This window comes from Bos mutus, chromosome 3 (assembly GCF_027580195.1).
Source record: "Bos mutus isolate GX-2022 chromosome 3, NWIPB_WYAK_1.1, whole genome shotgun sequence".
Classification (NCBI taxonomy): domain Eukaryota; kingdom Metazoa; phylum Chordata; class Mammalia; order Artiodactyla; family Bovidae; genus Bos; species Bos mutus.
In genome coordinates this window covers 1119762-1129559 of record NC_091619.1, presented here as the reverse complement: position 1 = coordinate 1129559, position 9798 = coordinate 1119762, and the positions used below count along the sequence as shown (strand labels likewise).

General features: G+C 40.0%; 1 long non-coding RNA gene across 1 annotated transcript in view; it reads right to left on the bottom strand.

Annotated features, from left to right (window-relative positions):
• Positions 1-6403: 6403 nt before the first annotated feature.
• LOC138986365 (uncharacterized) overlaps positions 6404-9798 on the bottom strand; it is a 39801-nt gene continuing 36406 nt past the window's right edge. The window contains exons 2-3 of the long non-coding RNA XR_011463195.1: positions 8072-8181; positions 6404-7072 (exon numbers count right to left, since the gene is read on the bottom strand). This is a non-coding gene — a long non-coding RNA (uncharacterized lncRNA). The remainder of the gene's footprint in view (positions 7073-8071; positions 8182-9798) is intronic.

The following is a 9798-nucleotide window of genomic DNA, read 5'->3' as shown; positions in this document are numbered from 1 at the left end:
ATACTTTGTTATAAAAGAATAAAATTAAAAAGTATAGAAGTAATGACTGTAAGATCTTTGTAAGATTCTGGATTCTTTGTAACTTTCCCATAGGTCCTTGTAGTGAATAAGAATAAACTCATGAAATTAAAAAACTAGAAGGCTCACTGTTCTTGTCTTTTGGAGTAGAAAGAAAAGGAGAAATTGCATTAATCTTACCCCTTTGGGTAGCCGGACTTCCTGGGAAAAATAGTCATGGGATATACTAGTATATATGGTAGTTATATAACTACCATATATACTAGTATCATAGCAAACACTTTCTTCCAACAACACAAGAGAAGACTACACATGGACATCACCAGATGGTCAAAACTGAAATCAGATTCATTATATTCTTTGCAGCCAAAGATGGAGAAGCTCTATACAGTCAGCAAAAACAAAACTGGGAGCTGACTGTGGCTAAGATCATGAACTCCTTATTGCCAAATTCAGACTTAAATTGAAGAAAGTAGGGAAAACTACTAGACCATTCAGGTATGACCTCAGTCAAATCCCTTATGATTATACAGTGGAAGTGAGAAATAGATTTAAGGGCCTAGATCTGATAGATAGAGTGCCTGATGAACTATGGATGGAGGTTTGTGACATTGTACAGAGACAGGGATCAAGACCATCCCCATGGAAAAGAAATGCAAAAAAGCAAAATGGCTGTCTGGGGAGGCCTTACAAATAGCTGTGAAAAGAAGAGAAGCAAAAAGCAAAACAGAAAAGGAAAGATATAAGCATCTGAATGCAGAGTTCCAAAGAATAGCAAGAAGAGATAAGAAAGCCTTCCTCAGTGATCAATGCAAAGAAATAGAGGAAAACAACAGAATGGGAGAGACTAGAGATCTCTTCAAGAAAATTAGAGATGCCAAGGGAATATTTCATGCAAAGATGGGCTCGATAAAGGACAGAAATGGTATGGACCTAACAGAAGCAGAAGATATTAAGAATAGGTGGCAAGAATACATAGAAGAACTGTACAAAAAAGATCTTCACAACCAAGATAATCATGTTGGTATGATCACTCATCTAGAGCCAGATATCCTGGAATGTGAAGTCAAGTGGGCCTTAGAAAGCATCATTATGAACAAAGCTAGTGCAGGTGATGGAATTCCAGTTGAGCTATTTCAAGTTCTGAAAGATGCTTCTGTGAAAGTGCTGCACTCAATATGCCAGCAAGTTTGGAAAACTCAGCAGTGGCCATAGGACTGGAAAAGGTCAGTTTTCATTCCAATCCCAAAGAAAGGCAATGCCAAAGAATGCTCAACCTACCACACAATTGCACTCATCTCACACACTAGTAAGTAATGCTCAAAATTCCCCAAGCCAACCTTCAGCAATACATGAACCGTGAACTTCCAGATGTTCAAGATGGTTTTAGAAAAGGCAGAGAAACCAGAGACCAAATTGCCAATATCCGCTGGATCATCAAAAAAGCAAGAGAGTTCCAGAAAAACATCTATTTCTTCTTTATTGACTATGCCAAAGCCTTTGACTGTGTGGATCACAATAAACTGTGGAAAATTCTGAAAGAGATGGGAATACCAGACCACCTGATCTGCCTCTTGAGAAACCTACATGCAGGTCAGGAAGCAACAGTTAGAACTGGACATGGAACAACAGACTGGTTCCAAATAGGAAAAGGAGTGCATCAAGGCTGTATATTTTCACCCTGCTCATTTAACTTCTATGTGGAGTACATCATGAGAAACGCTGGGCTGGAAGAAGCACAAGCTGGAATCAAGATTTCCAGGAGAAATATCAATAACCTCAGATATGCAGATGACACCACCCTTATGGCAGAAAGTGAAGAGGAACTAAAAAGCCTCTTGATGAAGGTGAAAGAGGAGAGTGAAAAAGTTGGCTTAAAGCTCAACATTCAGTAAACTAAGATCATGGCATCTGGTCCCATCACTTCATGGGAAATAGATGGGGAAATAGTGGAAACAGTGTCAGACTTTATTTTTGGCGCTCCAAAATCACTGCAGATGGTGACTGCAGCCATCAAATTAAAAGACACTTACTCCTTGGAAGGAAACTTATGACCAACCTAGTAGCATATTCAAAAGCAGAGACATTACTTTGCCAACAAAGGTCCATCTAGTCAAGGCTATGGTTTTTCCAGTAGTCATATGTGGATGTGAGAGTTGGACTGTGAAGAAAGCTGAGTGCCAAAGAATTGATGCTTTTGAACTGTGGTGTTGGAGAAGACTCTAGAGAATCCCTTGGACTGCAAGGAGATCCAACCAGTCCATTCTGAAGGAGATCAGCCCTGGGTGTTCTTTGGAAGGAATGATGCTAAAGCTGAAACTCCGGTACTTTGGCCACCTCATGCGAAGAGTTGACTCATTGGAAAAGACTCTGATGCTGGGAGAGATTGGGGCAGGAGGAGAAGGGGACGACAGAGGATGAGATGGCTGGATGGCATCACTGACTCGATGGACGTGAGTCTGAGTGAACTCCGGGAGTTGGTGATGGACAGGGAGGCCTTGCATGCTGTGATTCATGGGGTCACAATGAGTCGGACACGACTGAGCAACTGATCTGATCTGATCTGATCTGATGTATATATAATAGTAATCAGAGACAACTCCTCAGCACAAGAAAAGCAGGCTGGATGGCTGCACCATGGGGCTATTAAAGGAAGGAATACATCAGCCCGACCACCATCCTGAGAAAAAACCCTGAGGATTCTAGAAAGTCTCTTGTGACTCTCTATATTGACCCATATAATAACTCATTTCTATTTAAAGTAACACTTCCTCCTTCAGTGTCCGTTTTCTTTCTCAAATTATTTTAAAAATACCCCAGGCTTACTCTGCTCAATGTTGTGGCAACCTGGATGGTAGCGGAGTTTGGAGGAGAACAGATACATGTACATGTATGGCTGAGCCCCTTCCCTGTTCACCTGAAACTATCACAACATTGTTAATTGGCTATATCCTAATACCTGAGTAGGAAATGACACCCCACTCCAATATCCTTGCCTAGAAAATTCCATGGGCAGAGGAGCTTGTGGGCTACAGTCCATGGGGCTGCAGAGTCAGACATAACTGAGCAACTGAGCAGACATACCCTAAAACAAAATAAAAACCTTTTTAAAAAAATATCTGAAGCTTGGCTGGGATTCTCCTTGGTCTTAAACTTTAATCACTTGAGTCCCAATTTTTCTTAGTATCCCTCTTCAGAGACTGAAAAGTTGTAATCTTACATGCAGATCCTGCTTCCCTTGTCTCCCTGGTTCTGCCATTCCCTGATCTGTTTAAGCAGCGTTTGCCCAAGAATAAAACTATGTTTATTATTTGGCTTTCAAGCTGTGGTACTCCTAATGATTCCTGGTACTGTTTCAGCTGCAGCAGCATAAAATCAAGCATTTTCAGAAAGTCAGCTATAATGAATCTGAAATCTATTCATTTCCCTTTTATGTGGCTGGTCATTTTGAATATGATAACCAGTGAACCTCTGCATTCCTCCAACTCTAAAATTTTATGATTGTATAGATTATGGCTATAATCTTGTCTGTGTGTAATTAGCTTTGGGAGAGTTTTTTTAATGTAGAGTTTTCTGTTCTTCAATTTTATTAGTAGAACTTCAAGTATCATTTTTGGGATGTCTAGTATTAGTGATAGTTTGCACTATTTTTTCCTAATTTTACCACTTTCATATTTGTCCATTTAAATGCTTATTTAACACTTTGTAACACACAAATTTTTGCAAGATTTTTATTCTGTTTTGAACTCCTTACTTCACTTGTGATGAACAGCTGACATGACACCAATGCCTTCTGTGCCATGACTTCCCCAATGCATCTTTTGCTAGCTCCATCAGAGGAGAAAGATTATATTCTGAAAATCTTGTGTTCTTCTGTCTATGGCCATACCACCCTGAACGTGCCTGATCTTATCTGAAAATCTTGTGTTCTTCTGACCACTGGGAGAACCCTAAATCTACTTTTCACCATTCAAAAAAGAGTGTATTTACCCCCACTCTATATTTGGTGTCTCTAAACAGCTCCCTTACTATGATATAACTAGCCATCAATATTTTGGATTCAATCTTTTAGCAGCCTTTGATAGACAATTCTTATTTAATTTATTTAACCTGGTTATTTATCACATGATGAGTACATCATGTGAAATGCTGGGCTGGATGAAACACAAACTGGAACCAAGATTGCCAGGAGAAATATCAATAACCTCAGATGTGCAGATGACACCACACTTATGGCAGAAAGCAAAGAACTAAAGAGCCTCTTGATGAAAGTGAAAGAGGAGAGTGTGGCTTAAAACTCAACATTCAAAAAATTAAGATCATGGCATCCTATCCCATTATTTCGTGGCAAGTAGATGGGGAAACAGTAACAGACTTTATTTTTCTGGGCTCCAAAATCACTGCAGATGTTGACGCAGCTATGAAATGAAAAGACGCTTACTCCTTGGAAGAAAAGTTATGACCAATCTAGACAGCATATTAAAAAGCAGGGACATTACTTTGCCAACAAAGGTCTGTATAGTAAAAGCAATGGTTTTTCCAGTAGTCATATATAGATGTTGAGAAGGCAATGGCACCCCACTCCAGTACTCTTGGCTGGAAAATCCCATGGATGGAGGAGACTGGTAGGCTGCAGTCCATGGGGTTACTAAGAGTCGGACACGACTGAGCAACCTCACTTTGACTTTTGACTTTCATGCACTGGAGAAGGAAATGGCAACCCACTATAGTGTTCTTGCCTGGAGAATCCCAGGGATGGCAGAGCCTGGTGGGCTGCCATCTATGGGGTCGCACAGAGTCGGACATGACTGAAGTGACTTAGCAGCAGCAGCAGCAGCATATATAGATGTGAGAGTTGGACTATAAAGAAAGTGAGCACCAAAGAACTGATGCTTTTGAACTGTGGTGTTGGAGAAGACTCTTGAGAGTCCCTTGGACTGCCAGGAGACCAAACCAGTCAATCCTAAAGGAAATCAGTTCTGAATATTCATTGGAAGGACTGATGCTGAAGCTGAAACTCCAATACTTTGGCCACCTGATGTGAAGAACTGACTCATTGGAAAAGACCCTGATGCTGGAAAAGATTGAAGGCAGGAGGAGAAGGGGATGACAGAGGATAAGATGGTCGGATGGCATCACCAACTCAATGGACATGAGTTTGAGCAAAGCTCCAGGTGTTGGTGATGGACAGGGAAGCTTGGCATGTGCTGCAGTACTTGGGGTCACAGAGTCGGACACGACTGAGTGACTGAACTGAACTGATAGACAATTCTATTTAAGCCTTTAATAAAACAAAAATCTATATAAAATAAGTTATCTGGACATGGAGAATTGGGTAAATTTTTTTCAATAAATATTTAATGATCACCTAGTAGACCCTTAGTTCCATTTCCCACCAAACAAGGCTCTTAAGTGAAGTTCTTCTCCACCCGTAGATACTGACTCCCCTCCACCTTGACATCCTAACTCACCCTCAGAACTCTCATTTTAACTCCCTCCTGTTCCTCCCCATTTTTTTTTAACTCTCCACCATAGAATCCCAACAACAGTCAGACAAGCCCTCATCTAACCTGGATAGCCTTGCCTACTCTTAACGCTATAATTGTTTTCACTGAACACATCTCTCCTCATTAGAAATTAAGCTCCATGAAGGTGTTATGTTTTTTATCCATTTTTTTTTTCACTGCTCTATATCCCAGCATTCAAAACAGCATCTGGAATTTTGACTTGAAAAATTAGATGAAGGACTTCCCTAGGGGTCCAGTGGTTGTAATTCTGTGCTTCCTCTGTAGGGGGACATGTGTTATAAACCTTAGTTAGGGAACTAAGATCCCACATGCCACATGACGTAGCCAAACAAGAAAATTAATTGAATGGAATTACTAGTTGGTATTTAAAAACAAGTGCACCTCATTGACCAAAAGGTATATCCCCAGAAAATTTAGTAAAAAAATGACTTAAAGAATATCGAATGCTAGTTTCACACTGTCTCATGTTGCTGTTGTGAATTTGAGATTGATCTTGAATTGCAAGGTTTCATTTTCACTTTAGGTTATGCTGCTTTATAGTTTCTCTAGCAAGTTGCTAATGGTCTGGAAGCAAACATTCATATTTAGAGGGAAAAAAAGTATAAAAGAACTTAGTGGTTTATTCACTATAGGAAAAGTGGAGAATTATCACCTAATATAATTGTTTGGTAACTACCTGATATTTTAAGCTTTCCAATGTCTGGTTAAACTTATGAGAAGTTAAAATGATCATAACAAAGGAAGTCAACACTCCCATTCAAAGCACAAATTAACAAAATTGATATATGGGCAAAATACATAGAAAAAAATCATCTTTTTGCTTTTTTCAAAGCTACATATAAATATTAAAAACCAGATTTGCATTATACATGTAAATTGTAAAAATGGAGACACATATTCCATGTTAAAAAGAGCATTAAGCCCGTGTTTTAAAATTCCTGGCTACCAACCACAAAGCTGCAGTAGATTCAGAAGAAACACAGTCTATAAGAAGCTATGACAAGGTAAAAAAAAGTTATTGTCTAATTCAGGTCATGAGCCACAGGAGGACTTAGCAGTGTGTCCGTTGTCTGGTTGTTTAGCTTTATTGTGCTACAAACTGTGAGGAGCTGAGGCAACCATGATGCTTAAGAGAACCTAGAAGACCACACTGGAAACCCTTGTCTTATTAGCACAAGTTCATGTGCCCAATGTACAGTGAGTCCAAAAAAACCTAAACTTTGGAGTTTAGAGAAGATAAAGGTTTATTTCAGGCCCGTGCAAGGAGACGGGTGGCTCAACCACTAAAAAGCCACAAGCTCCCCTAAGCATTTTGGTAAAGCATATTTAAAACCCAGGTGACGGAGGGAGGTTGCAGGGTATGTGATCAGCTCAACCACAATTCTCTGACTGGCTGAAGGTGAGGTAACAGGATGGTGTCACAGGGGCTAACATTATCAGTCTGAAGTACTAGGAGGCCTGGGCCTGTGTGCTCCTGGTCATCAAGTGGTTAACATCTTCCATTTGTTGGGGTATGGGAGTCACATCTGTAAAACAATTCAAGAAATGTGCATCAAATAAAGTTATCTAGGTACTTCAGAGAAGAGCTAAAGCAGAGGCTGTGGGGGAAGGCCTGTCCTGGGAAGGCCCCATAGGGTCCTGCTCAGTTACAGTCTCAACAACAAGTCTAACTTGTTCCGGCTGTGTCAACTTGGACAAGGTTCTTCACTTCCTTGAATCCCAATTTCCTCATCTAAAAAGTGGGGACAATTAATATCTCCTCACAGAGTTGTGAAGTTTCTTTGGTTTGACCAAAATATTGCATGTATTTGGTTCATTATCATCAGCTAGACAAAAATACCTAACATGCCCACAAGCCAAGTTCCTGCTTCTTGCCCCTCCTCAGACTCATCCTATGCCAGTTTTCTCATCTTAATCAATGTCACATTGGTTCTTATAAAAAAAAAAAAAAAAAACTTTGGAATCACCATTTGACATCTTTCTTTTCTCCAGCCCATCAGGAAATCCATCAATTTAACCTTTAAATATATATCCAGCATCCTACCACTTCTCATCACCACCACTACAACTGCTCCATATCACATTTCTTTTTTACATTGGGACTGTTGAAGTAGTCTCTTCACTGGTCTCTCTCTGCCTCAATTTTGCAACCTATACTTCTTAATTTAGCCAGAAAGGGCCTTTTAAAGAATGTTAAGTCACAGTGCTTATCTGCTCAGAACTATCCAATGGCTCTGATTTCACTCAGAGTAGAATCCAGAGCCTGAACCCTACAAGGGCCTGAAGGATCTGATCCCCTGTCATATTTCTCTGGCTCAAATTCTTCTCTTCCCCCCTCCCTTAGTTTGTGCATTGGGTTAAAAAAAAAATTTTTTAACTTGTTTGGCTGCATCAGATCCTAGTTGTAGCGTGTGAGATCAATTCCCTGAATAGGGATCAAACCTGGGCCCCCTACATTGGAAGCACAAAGTCTTAGCCACTGGACCACCCTTGCTCAACTTCCTGCCTCTTTTCTCCTCACTCACTTGGCAACAGTCACACTTGGGCCTCTTCATTGTTCCACAAAACCACCAATCAAATTCTCACTTCAGGATGTTTTGCACAGTGTTTCTCACTGCCTGGAATCCTCATCCCCCTGTTAGAAAACAGAATGCAGTAGAGTAAAAATGAAATTTAATCGACTTTATTCAATGGTTCATGAATCATGCAGCATCCCATCTAGAAAACAGAAAGGTACTCCAAGGAGTTGTACAAAATGGAAGGTTTCTACAGACAGAAAAAAGAGAGGATAAGGAAATTATTGGCAAAAAAAAAAAAAAACCTGCTCAGATCAGGTCATCCTCTTTTGCAGGGAGGGAAAGTCAGTAGTTTTTTTATGCAGATTACTTCATGTTGACTTACAGAAAAATGCACAACATGAGAGTTGTGAGTTTCAGTTTTATTCAAGATCTTACTGAGGATGATAACCAAAAGCTAGGGAGACAGTATCTCAGTGGCTGTGAAGAAATTGCTCCCAAAAGGTAGGAGAGGAGACAGTATATACATGTATATACGATTTTTGACTAGGCTTCCCAGGTGCCTCAAGTGGTAAAGAATCTGCCTGCCAATGGAGGAGACATGAGTTAGATTTCCGGGTTAGGAAGACCCCGGAAGTGGACATGGCAACTCACTCCAGTATTCTTGCCTGGGAAATCCCATGGACAGAGGAGTCTGATGGGCTACAGTCCATAGGGTTACAAAAGAGTGGGACACAACTTAGTGCACACGCGCACACACACACACACATGATTTTTGACTAGAGAATATGTGTAGTCAGTCAGGCATCTTGGTAACAGACAAAATCTAGGCACAAAGACAAGCTATCCAAAGTTAACAATTCTAATAATTTTTCTATGTATGTGTCAATGAAAATTCAATTTACCATCAGGTTCAGAAGAAAAGAGGGAATCTTATTCGAGCCAAACTGAGGATCATAGCCTGGAAGACAGATGCTCAGAAGTTCTGAGGAACTGTTTCACCCGTTAGAAGTCAAAGGCATGGTCATATACATTTTTGTGCACCAAAATGACATTCAGATATTTTACATAATATATACAGTCCAGGTAAGTGCATACAGAGCAAGCAGTAAGTCACTTCAACCCCCTACAGAGTTGGGAAATAATGTTATTCTTTTAAGTGCTTACATCGCTAGCATCAGAGAGGGGAAAAATGATCTTTGCTGTTGAGCAGGCACTCTCATCTTGGAAGAGCTCTGATTAACATGTAAGGCAGATGCTCAGTGCACTTTAGAGAGGAAGGGAGAAGACACAAACACACAGAGAGAGAATTTTATGTTTGAATTTTCTTGCCCTGTCTTAAAACACAGATTTTATTTCATCATACTGGTAAGTGCAAGAATCTGGGTTCATTAAAATTCTTTCTGCAATATACATCTATCTAAGGAGGCTGCTTGTCCAAAACACAGAGGACCTCATCCTGTTATTGTCTTAATTTCCTCTCAAAGGAAATTAATTTCCTTTGAGAGGAAATTAAATCACTGCACTGTTGGTCAGTGACTTAACAGGGTTACAACTAAATCCATATAGAATTGGTGGTAAGCAACATTCTTGGCTAGTCTTTGTTCATACTAGTACTGATCAGGAAATTTCAGATTGTATTTAAAAGTAGCATTCCTGGTAGAGGTTGAAGCTGCAATTAAGTCTTGGTTTGCTGTCATGAGAACAGAGGACTTCATTTGAGGTCTGCTGTTTCT